Here is a 19,177-nt window from a genome sequence, read left to right on the forward strand (position 1 = left end):
TAGCAAAGCAAAGTTTATTGAGCAATAGCAAAGTGATGGTACACAGCTCCTGAGGAGGGAGGGGACCCGAGAGGGTTGCCAAGAGTTTCTAAATCTACAGGTTTTTATGATGTGCTTTAATCAGATTAACCTTTCCTGTGCCTGTCATCCAGTTGGGTTTCTGTCACCTATCCATCACTTGGGAGAAAGTGGAGGGCTCCTTCCAGGAGTGGGGGGGGGCAGGCTGCTCCTTGTGCCTGCCGGCCTGCCTTCCAACTATCCATCATCCGTTCTTATTGAGCTTCCTCTCTAGTATCTCACACACCTATGGACTATACCTTATACAATGAACTTTAAGAGCCTATCTGTGTTTGGCTGATAAAGTGCAACAAACTTGATTTTAAATAGATGGACTATCACTCCAGGATTAGATTTAGATTTTCTTCCATAAAGGATTTCCTTGAAATAGCATTTGTTGCGACAAAATTTGAACTATAATACTCATTCAGTTCTATAATGTCCAGCATTATAATTCCCTTATTTAATACACTTGACATTCCACATATGGAATTCTTTCCAATTTTAATAAATATTCTATCATGGATTAGATCTCTGCTTAAGCCTATTATCTGATCATAGTTTCCATTATAATTTGCCTATGTATGTCCCCACAGGACTGCCATGTCCGGCCGTTCTTTGCTTAGTCTCAGTTGAAGATGAGCAGTGCAGAGCCGTGAACAAATCACATAATTGGATAAAATCATCTGTCCTGCCTCCAGGCTGCTCTGTCCCCTTCCAAGGGCCCACTGCATTTTTGCCCTGCCACTCTCTTCCTCCATCTAACCAGGAATGAGTGTGATGTCATCCTTTATAGCTAAAACTGATTCAGTTATTTATATTTTTAGCTTCTTATCTCTAATTGTGGAATGAAAGGATTTATCAACAGTTAAAGTGATTTTTTTTTTCTTTTAGGCAAAACAGTCAGTGGAAGGGAAATGCTGGGTTAAATGCTAGTCCTGAAGGCAAAATAATTTTAGTTCTAGTAGGGGGCAGTGTGCATTGGGGGAGGAGGATGGTGCAGGGAGGAGGTTTGTGTGGAGAATGATGGTCAGGTATCAGAAAGAACAGGGGATATGTAAGAACTCTTCTTATTCTAGGTCTTTTCTTCTTTTAAGCCTAATGACTCCCCTTTCATTCTTTTGCTTAAGAGTCTCAAATTTTGGAGCTCTGGCGTCCATTCATTCCTCAAAAGCAGAGCCTGATGCATGAATTAAGTGATAAACTTTGTATGGGAAATGCAATCCCAGGGCAGTGAAAATGAGGGCGACAGAAGGTACGTGTGAGAAGGGTAGGTAACACAAGGTCACCACGTTGGTCACTACTCCATAATGAGCCATGGAGAGACTAAGACAATCACTTGCCAGTTTTCATCTGCTCAGGCACACTGGGAAACTGTCTGAGAAAGGAGGGGAGGAAAAGAGGAGAGAGAATTCTTAGCAGAGAATTGGCTCCCTCTGGTCTCCTGGCTTCCACTGGCTCAGGATCCTGTGCTTCTGGATATGGCATCTGACTGATCAGGAAGCCAGATCCCATGCCCTGTGGTGAAGTGTTTCATCTAAGCCCATAAATGAGAGAAGCAACCAGAGACTCTGGATGTATGGCTGCTTACCTGGCTACACAGTGATAACCCAAGTGAAAGGCCAATGTTCTTTTTTTTTTTTTTAAGATTTTATTTATTTATTCATGAGAGACACAGAGAGAGAGAGGTAGAGACACAGGCAGAGGGAGAAGCAGGCCCCATGCAGGGAGCCTGACATGGGACTCAATCCTGGATCTCCAGGATCACACCCTGGGCTGAAGGCGGCGCTAAACCGCTGGCCCACCCAGGCTGCCCAAAGCCAATGTTCTTAGACAAGCAATTAGTTCAATCCAGACAACAGAATCATGTGAGACATAGAATAGGTATACCATAGAAGCTTCCAAGGAGGAGTTGATGGCTGGAATACAGAGAAGGCAAGGCCAACAGTATCCAAGAGGGCATATAAGCTACCTATGTCTTATATTTTTTCAATTTTATGAAGAGTATAAGTTCTTTTAACACAGGACTATATATTTTCATCTTTGACTCCTCTGTAACTATAATATTATATGCTGAATCTTAGGTGAGTTTGACTTCAAGGTGTACTATAATTTTAAAGATAGCTAGCAGGGAAGAGCAAGAAGCAGTATTGAGTAAGATAGGAGACACTCAGCAGTTTAAACTGGAGTTAGTATGGCGATCAATCGCCGCCCCTGGAAAAAACAAAACAAAACTGGAGTTAGTAAAGAATCATCTTGGACTAGAGCCTAATCAAAGACAGAGCTAAGGGGGTCTAATTTTCCTGGCAGATGATGACAATAGAGATATTAAAAATCAGATGGTAGTACATCCTGGCTCCATTGGAAGTCAGTGATATGCAGCATCCCAGCCAGCAGTTGATGATGTAGGAAACAAGATCCAGTTCCCAGGAATAGAGCACAGGGTCCTAAAGATCCAGCCACTGGGGGGACCTGGGTGGCTCAGTGTAACTAAAAGGATTAATTAGAAAAAAAAAAAAAAGATCCAGCCACTGGATTAGTGTCCACAGTAGGTTTCAGTTCTAGGCAGGGAACTGGAATTTTTAAAAAATGAGGAAATCAAGACAAGAGGCCTCAGAGCTGAGCTATATGAACATGGCAGGGATTTTACAGAAGGGTGAAATTATTAATAGTATTTGTATTAATTCTAATAATTTGTAGTCAGTATTGATTATGTACACTGGCTTTTTTTCTATATTGCTTAATTTTCCCAACAGCTCACTTAGATGCTTTTATTATTTCCATCTTACAGATGAAGAAATGAAAAGTCAGGAAAGTTAAATAACTTGTCCATGGTCACACAGTTCATAAATAAAGCCACTAAGATCTAACCCTAGAGGAGTCTATTCCAGAGCATCCACCTTCAAGCATCATTGAAAGTATTAAATGAAATAAAACTCACAAAGTTCATTTTCCTTTTCTTTTTAAGATTTTATTTATTTATTCATGAGAGACACAGAGAGATAGGCAGAGACACAGGCAGTGGGAGAAGCACACTCTCTCTGGGGAGGCCGATGCGGAACTCGATCCCAGGACCCTGGGATCATGACCTGGGCCAAAGGCAGGCACTCAACCACTGAGCCACCCAGGTGCCCCTCTTTTTCCTTTTCCTCACAAAGTTCTTAGCAGAGTTTCAGTCGATGAATTGATATATTTATTGATAAATTATTATTGTTATTAGTATTTAATAGGAGTAGTACTATGAACTATAGTGAGTGAGGAAGTCACTAGTCCTCAGGCATAGGGTCTGAGAATTAGGTGTGAAGGAGGAGTATAGGTATACTGTGTATCCAGGTATAGGGACACACAATGAGGAACACTGCCCTTCTAATGAATATAACTGAGAAGTAACATAGGTGAGGATCTAAAAGCATGGACTTTAGAACTACAAAGGCCTATGTCCTGTTATTTATTAGCAGTGAGACCTTGGGGAAATTACTCAACAGATGTGAGCTTCAAATAACTCACAAGTGCACCTGGCAGACTGCACAGCCTATACTAATAATTCAAGAAAAGCTTGTAGAATACACTCACCGTTTCATTTCCATACTTTTCTACCCAAGAAAACAAAAACAAAAACCCAGGGATGCCTGGCTGGCTCTGTCAGTAGAGCAGGAGACTCGATCTCTGGGTTGTGGGTTCCGGCCCCATGTTGGGCATAGAGCTTACCTAAAAATAAACAAATAAATACTCACTACCTTTAAGCAAGCAGGAAATCATTACAGTCTCTTTTCAAAAAATGTAACCTCCCCTCCTCCTCCCCAAAAAACCTATCCTCAGTATACAGCTGCTATTTAAACTTCTAAATACCAAGGCAAACTCATCCCACTGAGTTCAGCTACCTTTTCAACTAGTATAATTTGTCACCCACATCCACCTAACATTTCAGTAGCCTCCTGATCTGTGCCCCCAAACTGTAGCACGACCGAAGAAAAATGTGTGATGTGCTGTTCCTCTCATCCTGATTCTGTGTTGCTACAGCAGACATTCTTGTGCAATTCATTTATCTGAAGCTACTCTGATTAGACAAGCAAAAGAAAATTTAAAAGAGTGCATATTTATCCCTCCTCCCAAAGCAGGTCAATTTTTTAAAAAAAATAGCTCTCGTTTTAACTACAGTGCAACTATACATGAAAACAAATATATATTTCATTGGTAACCTTTCACTGTAAATTTGAATTTCATTTCCTGGGACTCAAAGAAAAGAATGCTTTAATTCATGAAAGAGGGAGAAAGGAAGGGAGGAAGGGGACGGGAGAGAGAGAGAGAGAGAGAGAGAAAGAGAGGAAAAGAACATTACTGCCACCTCTCGCTCATTTCTCTAGAAATGAGAAAATGTCCAGGAACCCTGGCACTCGCTGTCACACAGACAATCTGACTTTTGTTTTTACTTCCATGACCTTTGATGGCTCTCAGTGCAGTCAGATCAGCTTTGCATATATATATATTGACACTATGGAAACCACACAGATAAGCTTTGGGTTTGTGTGCTGTATTTACATTGGCACTCACCAATGATACACATATTTTCCTGTTAGAGCTCCCAGAGGCTTTGTTCTGATCTTGAGTTGCTTTTCTCTTTTATTCAACTTTTGAATTTCTTTGTAATTACTTAAAAAATGCATGTATTTTTAAACTGGTCCCTCTTACCCCATTTTGTTTTGGATTGCATTGTATGCACGCTTGCTTTAACAGAAGTAGGGAGGGTTCTGCTCAAGCTGGGAAACACGCACTCTCCTCTTGAGCTTCTAGAGGGATACAAATAGAGGAATCGGAGTCTCTGGAGGAATAGACACCCCCATCAGGGTCACCTTCTCAGGTATAGACATTCTCTATTTCTTTCTCTCCAGGAATTTCAGAGTGTTCTTTGACATCTCTGATTGTCTTTTAGAACTGGTCTCTCCTACCCTTCTGGCAAAATCTCACTTGCTTCAGTTAGTTCACACACCCTTGTATCATTGAGGACAAAGTATATACTTCTGGAACTCTACAGGAAGACATTTTGAGAATGACAATTTTTAATAATCTGATAAATACATTCTAATTTGTAAATCGTGATTTGCTATGAACTGAATGTCCCCCCCCCAATTCATATGCTGAAGCCTAAATCCCCAATATAGGGGCACTTGGAAGTGGGGTCTTTGGGATGTAATTAGATCGTGAGGCTGGAGCCCTCATGAATGGGATTAGTGTTCTTCTGAGAAGAGACAGGAGAAAGATGATTTTTCTCTTGGCCCTGTGAGGATACAGCAAGAAGGCAGCTGTCTACAAGCTAGAAAGCAGGGCCTCACCAGACACCCAATGTGCTGGCACCTTGATTTTAGACATCCTTGCCTCCAGAACTGGAAGAAATGAATTTTTATGTTTAAGCTATCCAGTCTATGTTATTTTATTATAGCAGCGTGAGTTGAATAAGATATTGGTAAAATATGTATGACTAAGCTTACTGTTTAAACCATTTTTAAGTGTACCATTCAGCAGTATTAAGTGCATTCATATTCCAATGCAACCATTAGTGCTGCCCATCTCCAGAACTTTTTCACCATCCCAAATTGAGACTCTATGCCCATTATATAATAACTCACTATTATTCCTTTCCTTCATGCCTGGCAACCATCATACTACTACTTTCTGACTCTATGAATTGGACTACTCCAGGTATCTTATCTATGAGTGGAATCATCCAACATTTGTCATTTTATGCCTGGCTTATTTCACTTAGCAAAATGTCCTCAAGGTTCTTCCATGTTGTACCATGCATCAGAATTTCATTCCTTTCGAAAATTGAATAACATTTCATTATGAACATATGCAATATACATTGTATACATATTCTACATATTATATATATTCTAATTTATATTTATATACACATACAGATCCACATACATGTGCAGACATACCTATCAGTTTGTGAATGGACATTGTCAATGGACATTTAGGATGTTTCCACTTTCAGGTTCTTGTGAATAATGCCACTATGAGTGTGAGTGTGCAGATATCTATTCTAGTTCTTGCTCTCAATTCCTTTACATATAGAGCCCTAGAAATGCAATTGTATGTTTAGAATTTGTTGCAACTGCCATAATATTTTCAACAGTAGTTATGTTCTGACTAACAGTAAACAAGGGTCCCAATTTCTCTACATTCTTGTCACCAGTTGTTATTTTCTGGTTTGCTTCATTTTGATAATGGCCATCCTAGTGGCTGTGAAGTGGTATCTTGTTATATCCTGACTTTTGAATAAGATAAAGTATGTGGTCTAAATTTCTAGATATTCTTACAAGAGATTTGAACTTACCACTGACAATTTTATAGCAAACAAAGAATATTTTATAGGATTCTTAATATGGCCTCCTTTGTACTACAGTAAGTGAATAGCTAAAAAACAATCAGCCAAATAGCTAAAGAACCAGGCAGGATAGGTGAATATGGGAAAGCGGCTTGAAGAGTTACTTTTCTTAGATTCTCAGGAGTTCATGCCTAACTGGATTGGAAGACAGAAGAACCTAGAATCTCTTTCATGTTTCTGACATGGGTGATTGATAGATGGTAGTGCTATTTACCAAGATATGGCAAACAGAAGTGAGAAGGACAACTCTAGGGGAGAGGGAATTACAATAAATTATGCTGCATGCTCAGTAGGCACCTGAGTCTATCAAACTGGAGGAAGCTGAGGGAGATGAAGAGATTCTGGATTTACCAGTTTATGGTGATGTCATCAGCTTGGAGACCTCATCGATCTGCAGGCTGAGAAGGGACAGCACAGAACAAATGATTCAGATGCACCAGGAGCTGAGTGTGGACAGAGGAAAAGTAAGAAGAAATTATTCTAGAGTGAGGAGAAATGGTTCCATTGAAACCAGCCAAAAAAATTTTTAGCCCAAAGTGTGAAAGCTGTAGACAGATTAGATAAATAAGTAATGAAAACTGTTGATTGGATTTGGCACCCAAGGGCCACAGATAACATTCATAGAGCAGTTGGAGTAGAGAGGTGTGGGCAGGAGCCTATGGGAGTGGGAAGAAAGTGGAGAAATAAAATAAAGCACAGTCTTTCAAGAAGCCTGGGAGTGAGTAGGAGAAATTCAGGGTGGCAGCTTGAGAAATGCACTTTTTTTTTTTTTTAACTGAGAAGAAAGACTTGAGCTTGTTTACAGGCTAAAGGGGAAGAGCTAAAGAAGAGAAGGAGGCTGAAGGCACAGGAAGGAAAAGAAACGGCTGATGGATCCAGGTCCTCAAGGAGCTGGGAGGGAATGAGAGCCCCAACTCAGGTGGCTGGAATAGGATGGGTTTGAAACCTCTCCTTTTGGAACAAGGAAAAGAGGCTAGGTGACAGCATATGCAGATATGTTTTTAGAAGTGGGGGGAAGGGCAGGAAGTTCAGAGCATTCATGCATGATATAGCCTTTGTGAAATAGGAAGTAAAGTAATCTACTAAGAAAGGGTGATATTTTTGAAAATCAATATGGTGGAATAGTGCAGTATATGGTGAGTGAGGTAGGAATTAAAAGTAGAAAAAGGAAAAAAAGTAGAAAAAGGAAACTGACATAGTAGTCTAGGCATGAGGTTATATGGGACTTCAGTGGAGAGACAGCAATGAAGTTGGAGAAGTGAGATAGGTATCATGCTTTTTTCCCTCATATTCTTTTGAAAGTTAGAAGAATTATTTTTCTTTGGATGAACAATTTTTTCATCCATCCATCCATTCATTCGTTCATTCACTCAATGAATGTTTATTGAGCCCGTATTTTGCTAGGTCTTCCCTGTCATAAGCCGTTGGCCGAAAATGGCAAATGAACCACCCTAATGTTCTTCTTATTAGGACACAGTCATTCTACAGTTAACATGACCCAAATTATCTGTCCCAGATTACTGATGCCTCCAGACTCTGGCTTCTTGGATTTTCTTGTTCTGGCAATAGCATATGATAGGCTGAAGAGAACAATGTCCAAGAATCAAAATAGCCTAACTGGTTTCTATCATAGTAAGTCCTGTAGAGGAACTTTTACTGTTACTCCTGCTTTCCAGAAATACTGATACTCAACTAGCATTGAAAATCAGAGAGAGGGGCACTTGGGTGCCTCAGTCAGTTAAGCACCTGCATTCGGCTCAGATCATGATCCCAGGGTCCTGGGATTGAGCCCTGAGTCACCCTCTCCTCCCTGCTCATGTTCTCTCTTGCTATCTCTGTCTCTCTCAAATAAATAAATAAAATCTTTTAAAAAAAGAAAGAAAATCATAGAAAGAAAACTAGCCTATATTTTTCATCCTTGCAAATATCTGACTTGACTACATGATGATCTATTTATCCTAAAAGAGGATACCACACTGGGCAGGAACTATGCTCCTTCTTGCCATAATGTCAAAAAAGTCACATAAAAATCTAGATGTCCAGCTTCTCTTGAAAATGTAGAAATCTGGCAACCTGCACACCATGTTCTTACCTGTCAAGAAATGGCTGAAGCTAAGTAATGGTTGTCCTCTGTAGACAGAGTATTTACCAGTCTCTGCCACTTCCTATTGTGTATATTTTTTTTCTTTTTTTTTTTTTAAACTGGATGACCATTTGTCCATTCATTCATGTTGAGTATCCACTCTAGGGAAGTCATTGTGTTCAGCATTAGGGATGATTAAACATTGTTACTGTACAGAAATAGATCTGGCTGGCCCTGGTCAGAAAAACTAACCTGGCTCTAGGTTCAACCTTTAACAGAGTGATAAGCATTTCAGACTGAAAGATTAGGCCCTATCTGGTTGAGCACTGATCTTTAAGTGGGAGTAGGAATAGGAAGAAGAGCGTTGTGGTTCTTATGAAATCCTCCCATTTGGAATAGGTTTCCCAGGTAAGTGGACATACAGTTCCAGTTTCCAGAGAGAAAGGACTGGGGAATAAAGATATTAGAGCTCTAAACAGATAAGATTTGGTGGTGTGGTCATCATGGTGGCAGTGGGGGGCAACACATTCACAGATGGAGCTGAACCCACTGCGGGTTGCTCCATTTGTAAAGATTAAACCAAGGAACTGAGCAGGGCTGAGCCTGCAAACTGAAGGCTCTCATTCTTACACCTGAGGTAGGAGTAAGGCATAACTGATATAGTAGACTTGTTTATGAACTACTAGATATCACAGAGAAGAGAGTTCCCCCTAACCTGCTAGAGTCAAGGCATTTATAGGAGGTGATATTTTAACCACTTTAATCCTCAAAGATTAAGTCAAAATTTCACAAATTGAGATGAGGATAAAAGAACAGGTATCCAACAAACACGCATTAACCATGAACTGAGGGCAATATGCTGTGTATATAAAGATGAATAAATCAGGGATCTACTTTTAAGTAGCATAGTCTTGGGGAGTCTTGGTTTAGCGCCTCCTTCGGCCCAGGGCGTGATCCTGGAGACCCATGATCGAGTCCCATGTCAGGCTCCCTGCATGGGGCCTGCTTCTCCCTCTGCCTGTGTTTCTGCCTCTCTCTCTCTCTCTCTCTCTCTGTGTGTGTTCTCTCATGGATAAATAAATAAAATCTTTTTAAAAAATAAGTAGCACAGTTTTGTGGGGAGAAAAATATACAGCAGTCATTAGAATAAATTTAAAAATTAGTGTAATAACATTAGTATTAATATAAAGTAAGGGGTGCCTGGATGGCTCAGTAGATTGAGTGTCTGCCCTCAGCCCAGATCATGACCCTGGGATCCTGGGATCAAGCCCCACATTGGGCTCCCAGCTCAGCCTACTACTCTCTCTGCCCCTTTCTCTCCCCACTTACTGCTTGTGCTCTCTGCTCTCTCTCTCTCTCTCTCAAATAAATAAAATCTTTTAAAAAAGTAAGAAGACAACATAAAAGCAAAAGGAATGAATTCTTCTAGGAGGAGTAAGGGGAGGGTCATACAGGATAGGGGTTTAAGTTGGGACCTGACAGAGGTGGAGGAGTTCACCAAGCAGATGTCAAGGGCATTCCAAACTGAAGATGGTGTGTGGCAGAGCAGTGAACCTTGAAAGTACATTTCAGAGAGTTGCAAAGAATTCATCCTTGCTGAATCATAAGGTAAGAAGAAGGAAGCAATAAAGATAAAGCTGCAGAAGGATGAGGGCTAGACAACACTAGCAGGTGGGAAGGATGCCAAGACGTTCGCAGTGGCTGACAGGAGTGCACAGGAAAGAACGGCTGTTGCTGACATTATAAGTTACTATAGAACGGATTGATAAGGCCAATATAAGTTATGGAGCTGTGGGTTTTAAACTTTTTAGAAAGTACAGCTCCCTTTAAGAGTAAATCATTTGTAAGGAGCCACTCCCAGAAACTGCAGAAAATCACAACCATCCTATTGCTCTCCCAGGCATTCTCATGTCTCAGTGAAGAACCCTTGCTTTAAAGAGGTGCTTCCAAACCTTTTAAGTGAAGGCCTGAATGAAAACCACTAATATTTGAATAATATCCTGGGATTGCCACAGAAGAAACTGCTTGAGGTTACAGGCGATGAACCGGAGATCTGGCTATGCCCTTCCACCCAGGTATCCTGAAGGCTATAGTGATCTTGTCACACCAGTAACCCATGTGGTGAGCTATGAACCATGGCAGATTTTCATGTAGAAGAACAAAGTGATCAGTTCTGCATTTAAAAAGATAACTCTAGGGGCACCACGGTGCTCAGTTAGTTGAGCGTCCAACTCTTTATTTTGGCTCAGGTCAGTATCTCAGGGTTCTGGGATCAGCCCCATATTGGGCTATACAGGGAGTCTGCTTGAGGATTTCTCTTCCTTTCCCTCTGCCCCTCTTCTCTCTCTCTCTCTCTCTCTCAAATAAATAAATAAATAAATAAATAAATAAATCTTTAAAAAATAAAAATAAAAAGATAATTCTAGCAGCAAGGTAGAGAGCAAACAGGAGGCAATCAGATCAGTTAGAAATTTTTCTAGAAGAGTACAGGGAAATGGCTGCAAAGGCCTATCATAAACCGTTGGTGGAGAAGAGTCCAGAGACTTTGAAAGACAGAACCAAAAGACCCGTTGCCAGCAGCAGCTTCAGAATTTCCATACAGAAGGACGAGGGGGTTATCCACTGGGTTAGATAAAGGAGTAGATTTGCAGGACCACCAAATATGCTTATGTAGATTGTTCACTGCATGGGTGAAATCTTACTGGTGTGTCTAAAATAATCTACCTGAACCTCATGTGGTTTTAAAAAATCAAATGTAAGCATGATAAAAATCAATTAAGTCCTCTATTAACATAGATGCTTCAGAAGATTTTAGCTTGATTAAAGGCAACTTGATAAGCAATTATGTTGTTTAAAATGTTACAAACTTATTAAAGAATCTAATAAATTTCCACTTTAGATACTTTGTCTTATAAATCCTTCTAAACTCTAGCTGATGAATATAAGGGTTTTTTTTTTCTCTCTACATCATCATATTTTAGCTTTATCTGATCAAAAGGGTGGGGTTCATGATCCACCACAACCACTAACTCGCCGAAGAAGCAGCAGCGTGGCATGTAAAAATCATTCAGGTGTGCAGTATTGAGTAAATTATGTTTAGACCTCTTGTACTTGATGCTGTGAATTTTAATAATCTAGTTAAAAATGTGTCCACCAAGTTCTGCTCCTGCATTATTATTTTTACTTTTCACCATGAAGGTAGCATAGGTGAGATTTCTTTTTTCTAAATACAACTGTAAAGGGGATTTCCTCCTTCTTTCCTCCTTTACTCTCTAAAACAAAGGTTTACAATTTTTTTTTCTACAAATGATTACATGGGTACTTTGAATTTTAAGCCGATTTCTTTTCTACAGAAATCAAAATATGGTCAGATTTCCTTGAACTCTTGGCAGTTGAGAACTCAGGGGGACCCTCAAAGGAGCAGAGTGCAAATTAGGAAGGGAAGGACTGACCAACCACTCTACAAGCCCGTGCTTTGCAGTTATCTCCTGTAGGCAGCTGCTAGATGTTGTGTGCACAATTCATTTGAAGACTACAAAAAACATGCTGAGGTCAGATGCATGGGAAGGCAAAGCTGAACACACGTCAACCAAGAGAGTGAGTGTGAGGTACTATATATCTCACTAGGGGTGGGGAAAAAAAAAAAAAAAAAAACAAGGCAGGAAAACAGAGTGGTTTTAGAGAGATTCCCACCCACCTTACTGCCGGAAGGAAACCCAGCCCTCAGAGACCCAGAGAGGAAGGCTGCAATGGATGGATTCTCCTGCACAGGGTGCCCACACACACAGCAAATTTGCATAGGTATACAGTGCAGTGCGTGCAGCACTTCCACCTCTTATAAAAACTATTGTGAAGTTGTGTTTCTCTGCCAAACAAACTGTGGGTGCTCTATATGCGACTAAAGAATCAGAGGAGAGGGATCCCTGGGTGGCGCAGCGGTTTGGTGCCTGCCTTTGGCCCAGGGCACGATCCTGGAGACCTGGGATCGAATCCCACGTCAGGCTCCCGGTGCATGGAGCCTGCTTCTCCCTCTGCCTCTGTCTCTGCCTCTCTCTCTCTCTCTGTATGACTATCATAAATAAAAAAAAAAAAAAAAAAAAAAAAAAGAATCAGAGGAGAGAGGGGTCCCCCAACAGAAGGAAGTATGACACCACTTCCCCAGCCAAGGCCAAAGTCAGAACAGTTACAATGATATTTCCCAGAAGCTCGTGTCCTATCAAAAAATAAGCCAGAAAAATCTATAGTCTTTAGAATCTAATATTGATCTAATTATCATTTGCACCCCTGGATTTTCCAAACTAGCCAATATTATGCCATGGTTGTAACAAATTTTTGTTAAAGGATCTGAGCTCAGTCCTAAAATAGTTTTATCTAGGCTTCAGGATAGGGTTAACTTGCATCAGAAGTTCTTGGTGTTGATGCTACAGTAAATGTTCTATACAGATTTTCTTAGAAGCAGTGAGATAGATCTGCACTATTGCTAGTTATATACTTTTTGTATACAATAGTGCAGATTGTCAGTGTATCATAACCAAATCAACATTGCCCTGCAGTGGGAACTCAAGCTCAGTTTTCCTCCTATTTGCTGGTCCTGTTTACAGCATGACCTGAATGAAAATCAGCCATCATAACCAGTAATACAAATAAAACTCTGATTTTTTTTAAAGGAGAAATAAGAGGGGTACCTGGGTGGCTCAGACCATTAAGTGTCTGACTCTTAATTTCAGCTCAGGTCGTGATCTCAAGGTCATGAGATCAGGCTCCACACTCAGTAGGGAGTCTACTTGGGATTGATTCTCTCCTTCCTCCCCCCGCCCCAAATAATAAAGATCCATTATTATTTATAAAAATAAATCCGTATTTACTTATTTTTAAAGATTTTATGTATTTATTTGATAGAGAGAGAGCATGAGTGCACAAGCAGGGGGAGCAGCAGACAGAAGGAGAAAGAGAAGCAGGCTCCCCCACTGAGCAGAGAGTCCAATGTGGGGCCTGATCCCGGACCCTGGAATCATGACTCGAGCAGAAGGCAGATGCTTAACCATCTGAGCCACCCAGGCAGCCCATAAATAAGTCTTTAAGAGAAGAAATAAAATGCAATTTCCTTAAGTGAAATGTATCTAAAATCTTCATATTGGAGATTTCTGTACTAAAATATTTAAAGCAATATTAGAAGTGTAATTTTTTCATTATAGAGACCTAGAAATATAGTATGTGATATGCACAATTTAAGTTTTGTTTTTTTCTTGATTAACCAAGAATTATCTGTCATACATCAGGATATTTTACTTTTTAAAAAGACTTTTAAAGTTATTATTTTTAAGTAATCTCTACATGGGCTTTGAACTTATGACCCTGAGATTAAGAGTCACATGCTCTACTGACTGAGCCAGCAGGGTGCCCCAGGATATTTTATTTTTGTTTTAATATGACGAATATGATCCTAGGTTAACCTTGGTTAAAATTATCACGTGTTAAGTAACTCCACAGTCTTTAACTATGGAGAGAGTTAGAGGGAGAATGACCAGGAAGAAGTCTGAAATGTTACTGTAGGCTGGGATAACTGTGGTTTTTAAGCTTTTTTATTTTTATTTTTTTTAGAGGGAGCAATAGCCATGCGAGAGCCAGGGAGGGAGGAGTAGAGAGAGGGAAGAGAGGAAATCCCAAGCAGGCTCCATGTCCTGCTTGGAGCTCAATGCAGGGCTCGATCTCACCACCCTGAGATCATGTCCTGAGCTGAGATCAAGAGTCAATGCCTAATTGACTGAGCCACCCAGGAGCCCTTGATAGAAACTTTAAAAACTTGAATCATATGTGTTTTTTACCACTACATTTGGGAAATAAATTGTTCTCATTGAATGAATATTCTAGTTTAATGAGAATAAGACAACTTTTTTGTTTGGATCTATGGAATAGGAAACTTAGCTAAAATATATTAGTTTACTATCTCCCCTGAGTAGGAAAAATATGACAACCCTGAGTAAACGACTCTAGATCTTAGAATGTTGAGCGTTTTACTTTTCCCCTTTATTAATTCATTCATCTGACAAATACTTGCTGAACATCTCTATATGCCAGGTACTATGCTGGGCAAAAGCTCTCTTTGATGGTCACTATACATGCTATAGAAGAGGTATAGACAAAGAATTTGACGTGTAGAGAGTCCAAGTTATACCTTGGAAACTGCTCTTAAAATTTTCTGTGGGGGGCACCTGGTGGCTCAGTGGTTGAGTGTCTGTCTGCCTTTGGCTCAGGTCGTGATCCTAAGGTTTTGGGGTCCTGGGATCGAGTTCCGCATTGGGCTCCCCACAGGGAACCTGCTTCTCCCTCTGTCTGTGTCTCTACCTCTCTCTCTCTCTCTGTCTCTCGTGAATAAATAAATAAAATCTTTAAAAACTCCTATTAGCTTGTTTTTGCTAATATTGAGATTTTGACTAAAACACAAAGTCTTTTCTCTGTATGCTCTTAAAATGTGCTTAACTGAAGTTTCTGGTTAATCTCATTTTTAATGTGGTACAAGATAATTCTATAAAGCAGTTACTACAGTGTTATGGGAACCAGAGATTGTTTACTTGTGTATGGCAGCAGAAACGCACCGTGTAACCAGTAGTCTTTTCTTGCTGTCCACATGAAGAGGCCCTCTCTTGACACAAAGGATGGGCAGTGTGATGTAGAAACAGTACTGCCAAAGCGCCTGGGTGGCTCAGTAGTTGAGTGTCTGCCTTTGACTCAGGTGATTCCGGGGTCCTGGGATTGAGTCCCACATCAGGCTCCCTAGAGGAGCCTGTCTCTCCCTCTGTCTGTCTCTCTCTCTCTGTATCTCTCATTAATAAAAAATAAAAAAATAAAAATAATAAAAAATAAAAAACCAGAAAGAAAGAAAGAAGAAAGAAAGAAAGAAAGAAAGAAAGAAAGAAAGAAAGAAAGAAAGAAAGAAAGAAAAAGAGTACAACCCCAGAAGTCAGACAAACCTGACCATTTGACTCTGGGTTAAGTTCTTCACTTTAGCCTTAGTGCCCTTACTTGAGAAATGACATAATACCATCTAGCCTAATGTTATTCTGAATATTTGAGAAGATAATTCATTCAACAAATATTCACTAAGTGCTTTATCCTGAGAGCAATGGAGAAACACTATGAGGTCTTGAATAGAAGATGCAAGATAATTAGATTTGAACTTTGGAAATATCACTCTGGCTGCAGTATGGAGAATGAACGGGGCAGGGGGGTGAGGCAAGATTGCAGGAAGGGAAACCAACTAGGAACCTATTATTATTCAGAAATGAGGGTAGCCTTCCTGAAGTAGAGGCAGTGAGGATGAACAGAAGTTAATGGGTTTGAGCATTATTAAGAAATTAAAGGTGCAGCATAGGGAATGTAGTCCAAGGTATTACAATAGCATTGCGTGATGACAGATGGTAGCTATACTTGTGGTGAGCATAGCATAATTTATAGGGTTGTTGAATCACTATGTTGTCCATCTGAAACTAATGTAACATCATGCGTCAACTATACTCAAAAAACATTAAGAATATGGTATCAAGAAGAGAGGGTGACATGCTACATGTGGATGGTAGTATAAAGGAACATCTAAGTGGATATCTTGGATATTTTACTTGGATATCTGAATGGATGAAGATGACATTAACTGGAAGAGAAAACATTAGAAAACCAGCGGGGTGCAGTAAAAGATGACAAATTGCGTTCTGGATAGGTAAGGTCTTCAGAGGTGCCTGTAGGATGCCCAAGTAGTGATATACAATATGGGGTTGGAAATATAGGTCTGGAGATAATGCAGGGGAACAAGCCAAAGAGTAGAAGCTCAATCATCAGTGGCTATTACTAAATAGACCTCCTAGAAGGCCAGGCATATCTCTGCTTCTCCCATTGGCCTAGAAACACTGGCCCCTCAGGGGCCATGCGCTACTCATTATAGTGCAGCATAAGTTGTTCATCATTTGGAAATTTTCACAACTTCTTGTACTATTTAGATTCTTTCTTGGCCCCTCCATTTTCCAAATGTCATTCCAAAAGAATCACACTCTACTGTTTCATTTTCAGTGTACTATATGTCAATTTTCCACTGTGGTTTCTGAGAACTTCCAACTTCTGAAACTGTTTTCAAGATGTGCTTAAAGTACATATATAGTCTCCCTCATCCTGGTTTTCCATATAGCCATAGTGTGTACCATTTTGGAGCCACGTAGATAAACTTCCGAACTGGGGAAGAGCATTCAGGCCAAAGAAAACACAAGTAGCCCTAATTGAGAAGACCAGTGTACATTCTAGACCAATATGGAATGATGGGGCAGCAAGGGGGCAATGCTATGACATGATGCTGGGGAGGTAGGCAGAAGTCGAATCACGTCGGGAACACGCAAAGATCCAGAGTAAGAACATCACTTGTTTAGGGAACTGATGTGTCAGTAATTCAGAGAACAAGGAGGCAAAACTGCAGAAGCATTTGCAGGAAGAGGTTCAGATCATGAAGGGCCTTATGAACCACATGAGGAAGTGAGGACTTTATCCTGACAGCAATGGGAAATTATTGAAGTTTTACATGAGGGAGATTTGCAGTTTAAAGATCACTTGGGTTCCCACGAGGAGGATGACTGGATGGATGGTGGCAGCTCAGAGGCTGTTACAAAGTCCCAGGTGACATAGAAATGTGGCCGATTTCATGCCAGGGAACCAGGAAAGAAAAAGGCAGATACATTGAAGAAATAAGGAGAGGAATAATTTGAATATGGGGCGTCAAGGAAGGCAGAAAGCATGACTGTCACCTAGCTTTCTGGTGTGGGCAACCAATGGCCACATCGTTCCTACTCAGTCCTGCTTTCTTCTACAGAGCTGCCTGGGGTGGTAGCCATTGTTCTATTTTCCTCCACCAGCTGTGACTATAAAGATAACTTATGTTAGGAGACAGTGGATATTAAGTTGATACTGAAGAAAATTCACGCCTGCTGTGGCTGATGGAAGAAGTTTTGCCTAAGGAGTCAGAGACAAGCTGAGGCCTAGCAGGGAGGGAGCAGTAACTGCTCGGGCCCCCCTGAATAGCGATGGTCCCGGGTGCTCTCATTTTTAAGAAAATAGCACCAAGGGGACCAAACTTGATTCCTTAAGAATTTAAGTGCCCTACTCTTCTGGCCAAAGTTTAATAGATAGAGTCACAATTTCTTTAAAGTGATCATAAAGTATATTCCTTTTATCATACAACTATAAAATTCTACAAACCGAGTTACCAGGTAGCAATACTCTGTACTCATCAATTCTAAGATTTGATTTATTGAGAGTCTAAGCATTTCTAATTCCTCATACACTGACCACCAGCAGGAACCACAACTTTCTGTTTAACAAGTATTTTAAAAACTATTGTGGCTTACCACAGCACCTTGAAAAGGTGCTTTTTTTTTCCCTATTATTATACTAAAGCCCATCATCTGATATGCTCAGAAGATACCAGAACTCTTTCTCAATGTAAAATACTTTTAAATTCAGTTACCCCAAAGGTCTTGCTTTTAGTTTGATAGTAATTCTGCTTCAGACAGGATGTACTTCATTTGAGGGGGGTGGGAGGGGAATTATAAAGGAACTTCCAAGAGTATATTTCTCTGAAACCATTTTAAGCAGTAATAAAGATTCACTGCTTTTTTCCTGAGAACTGAGAATAGTTTTTAGTAAATGCCATAAAGAAAATGTGCATAATTTTATGAAAACACAGTATTTTAGGCTATATTAACTAATAACTGATGGTATTTGAACATTTTTAGTGAGGAAGAGAAGTACTTGGGGGAATTTCAGGTGAATCAAGAAATAGAAACAAGTTGATGAAATTAGGCTGTAGATTTTCCTGTCTTGCATTTTAAAAACGTTTATGTACAGTGTTAAGTATCTGATGGGTGCTTAACCAACATATTTTTTTGACTAAAGGTCCTGCATTTTTCAGTCTTAGAAGGTAGCATATTTTTGTTTAATTTTTGGATTGCAACTTGAACTTACAGATCTTGTGTTTGTTCTCAAATACAATCAAGGCCCTCCTTTAGTCAATCAACACCATTATCAAGAGTCCTTTTTGCACAAAAGCATTTTAAGGAACACAAAATAAATGTTTCTTATTTACTTATTTTTATTTCTTTATTTGAGGGAGAGTGAGTGAGAGAGAGCATGAGCAGGGAGAGGGGTAAAGGGAGAGGGAGAATCAGACTTCCGTTGAGCAGGGAGCCTGCCCAGAGGCTCCATTACAGGACCCCCGGATCAAGATCTGAGCCGAACACACATGTTTAACCAACTGAGCTACCCAGGTGCCTCACAAAATAAATGTTTTTAAGGGGAGAACCTACTTGGAATGCAGCAAAAGGCTGATTGCTTATTCATTTGTGGGAGAAAAACCATGAAAAACTCATTTCAGTCCAATGAGTTGTGTATTTTGTTTATTTATTTATTTCTCCATTTATCTATTTATTTTTTTTTTATTTTAAAGATTCTATTTATTCATGAGACACACAGAAAGAGAGACAGGCAGAGAAGTAGGCTTCCTGCGAAGAGCCCACTGCGGGCCTCGATCCCAGGATGCTTGGGATCATGACCTGAGCCAAAGGCAGATGCTCAACCACTGAGCCACCCAGGTGCCCTATTTATTTATTTAT

General features: G+C 40.1%; 1 long non-coding RNA gene across 8 annotated transcripts in view; it reads right to left on the reverse strand.

The window, feature by feature from the left end:
• The window catches only part of LOC112640772 (uncharacterized), a 152,765-nt gene that overhangs the window by 42,770 nt on the left and 90,818 nt on the right, over positions 1–19,177 (reverse strand). For all 8 annotated transcript variants that reach the window (XR_007411404.1, XR_007411407.1, XR_007411411.1 and 5 more), the window contains one exon: positions 3,631–3,765. This is a non-coding gene — a long non-coding RNA (uncharacterized LOC112640772). The remainder of the gene's footprint in view (positions 1–3,630; positions 3,766–19,177) is intronic.

Source organism: Canis lupus, chromosome 6 (genome assembly GCF_003254725.2).
Source record: "Canis lupus dingo isolate Sandy chromosome 6, ASM325472v2, whole genome shotgun sequence".
Taxonomy (NCBI): domain Eukaryota; kingdom Metazoa; phylum Chordata; class Mammalia; order Carnivora; family Canidae; genus Canis; species Canis lupus.